The following is a 3,189-nucleotide window of genomic DNA, read 5'->3' on the forward strand; positions in this document are numbered from 1 at the left end:
TCACCTAAACGGTTCTCTCACTGTCACCCAAAAGCAAATGACATTGTGGGGCAGGCTTCATTTTGGGCCTACTTTTCTAATGGTCGTTGCACTTACACCGAGCGAGCTACGGTCAAGGCGGATAGCTCGTTGAACTTAGCACAGTCTGGAGACTATGGTGATGCCATTTTTTGTGTTGATTTCAGAATGCCATTTTGGTGATGGTCCCTCTCTGTTTAAACATATTGCAAATGCACAAAAGTCAACTAGCAAGTCAGTGTCCATCAGTCAATTAGATGTCATTATGACACCAAACCCACTTTTTCCTACTCATTTAGAAGCCAACTATCACATATGTCAGAGCAGTCCCATAATTCACAGCGCCTTTAGTTTAAAACATAATAAAAAGGTAAAACACATAGTTACGTTCTAGCTGCGGGTCCAGTTCGGACATTATGTGAAGTCCTATGTGAGGCGACCCCGAATCCCGAGTTTCGGCTCGATAGGTCATTTGGCGTCCGAGAAAAACCCTAATTGGTGCTGAAAATCCACTATTTTCCATGCCTTCCTACGGGGTCCTTGAACGAGCTATCGGACAGAAACGTTGGGGTCCGTCTCTATGGGCCGAGCCGGTTTCAATGCACCTAGCCTTGCGTCTCTGAGACTTTTCTAAACGTCGTCATTTTCGTAATGGTCAAAATGAATTGAAGGTATTGCAAATGTACGAAGCTGTTTCTCGGTCCGAGAACCGTCTAGAGCCACGTAACTCACCACGCACCATCGACCGGAGGTCTAGAACAGGTTTCTAAAGTTTCGGAACTCTAGGTCTGACGGTTCTTTTTTAGCTCCAACAAAGCTAACTATTGCAGCCACTGTCTGTCTCTACGCACCCCAATACGTCCCTCCATTCAAGTTGTGTTTTAGTGTGATTTTTTTTTCCTTTGATTTTTTTGGGGAAAAATGACTGATTTACAGTTCATGGGGGTTGCCTAATCACATATATGAAGTTTTGGACAGATCTGACTTTTTTAACCCTTCGAAACAGCCCCTGAGACACCATTTAAGGCACTTCCGGTTGGCACAGGAAGCTATAATTAACCACATATCCTCATTGGGGTATGCTTTTACAGAATCCTGAGTTTTAAGTCTTTACGTTAAGAACTGAGTTATTTACGGAGGGTTTAGTATGTGTGTGTTATTTCAGAAAATCATAGAAAATCACAGAAATGTCGCAGAGCTCCGCAGCACACTTTAAAAAGATTCGTATGAACACCCTGCAACTGGATCTGTAACCGTTGAAAAAAAAAAACGCCTATTTGTGACCATCACCAAGATGTCATTGTTCCGTTTCTCTTAAATGACGATAGATAAATGGCTGTTTTTTTTTTTATTGACACCGGAGGCTCCTTGACTTTGACCTGAAGTGGAAAAATAATTTGTCTATTTCCATTTAGGACCTTTAATCCCAGAAAAACGGCCATAACTCAAAAACCGTCGAGGCCTAGACGCCATCTTGTTCGGGGCCAACTGCCCATTATGCCAAACCTACGCTCACCGAGTTTCGGCTTCGAAATATTTTCAGTTTTCGAGATAAGGCCCCGTCGTGATTCGTGATGTTTTGCCAAATTGCCATATGATTCCGTATGCCCTCTTGTGGGAAATTCCGGGACAGCGGAAAAACGCTCAAAAACTTGTTTATTTTATAAAACGGAAACCGAATGTCCGACAAAGTTCATTTGATGACTTCCCGGTAGGTCTGGCCCTACCGCACGGCCCGACGCCGACCGCGAATTTTACAAACGATTTCGGACGTCTAGTAAGGGACCGTACATTTGCAATATGGACTTTCTCACTGATCATACACGAAATGCCGAAATGTTCCCTTATGTATGATAGGACCATGAGTAAGTCAACATTGATAGGACCATTAGTCAGTCAACATTGATTGGACCATTAGTCAGTCAACTGTGATAGGACCATTAGTCAGTCAACATTGATAGGACCATGAGTAAGTCAACATTGATAGGACCATTAGTCAGTCAACATTGATAGGACCATTAGACAGTCAACATTGATAGGACCATTAGTCAGTCAACATTGATAGGACCATTAGTCAGTCAACATTGATAGGACCATTAGTCATTCAACATTGATAGGACCATTAGTCAGTCAACATTGATATGACCATTAGTCAGTCAACATTGATAGGACCATTAGTCAGTCAACATTGATATGACCATTAGTCAGTCAACATTGATAGGACCATTAGTCATTCAACATTGATAGGACCATTAGTCAGTCAGCATTGATAGGACCATTAGTCAGTCAACATTGATAGGACCATGAGTAAGTCAACATTGATAGGACCATTAGTCAGTCAACATTGATAGGACCATTAGTCAGTCACCTGTGATAGGACCATTAGTCAGTCAACATTGATAGGACCATGAGTAAGTCAACATTGATAGGACCATTAGTCAGTCAACATTGATACGACCATGAGTAAGTGAACATTGATAGGACCATTAGTCAGTCAACATTGATAGGACCATTAGTCAGTCACCTGTGATAGGACCATTAGTCAGTCAACATTGATAGGACCATTAGTCAGTCAACATTGATAGGACCATTAGTCAGTCAAATGTGATAGGACCATTAGTCAGTCAACATTGATAGGACCATGAGTAAGTCAACATTGATAGGACCATTAGTCAGTCAACATTGATAGGACCATTAGTCAGTCAACATTGATAGGACCATGAGTAAGTCAACATTGATAGGACCATTAGTCAGTCAACATTGATAGGACCATTAGTCAGTCAACATTGATAGGACCATTAGTCAGTCAACATTGATAGGACCATTAGTCAGTCAACAGTGATAGGACCATTAGTCAGTCAACAGTGATAGGACCATTAGTCAGTCAGTCAACAGTGATAGGACCAAAGAGTTAATCAATGTGATTTTTCCATAAATAGACAAGTATTTTCCATGGTTGCAGAATTGTTTCTATTTTTGTTAACTATCGATTGAAATTAATTGTGGTCAGTTAATTTAATTTTTGTAGATGTGAATACCAAGTATGTCTACTTCACCATCCACCCATTTTATTGGTAAACTACAAGGTGGTGTAAACACTGTATTTGAATGATCCAATACATAATACGATACAATACATACAATACAATACATACTTGTCATAATTAGGTT

This window comes from Oncorhynchus clarkii, chromosome 9 (assembly GCF_045791955.1).
Source record: "Oncorhynchus clarkii lewisi isolate Uvic-CL-2024 chromosome 9, UVic_Ocla_1.0, whole genome shotgun sequence".
NCBI lineage: Eukaryota > Metazoa > Chordata > Actinopteri > Salmoniformes > Salmonidae > Oncorhynchus > Oncorhynchus clarkii.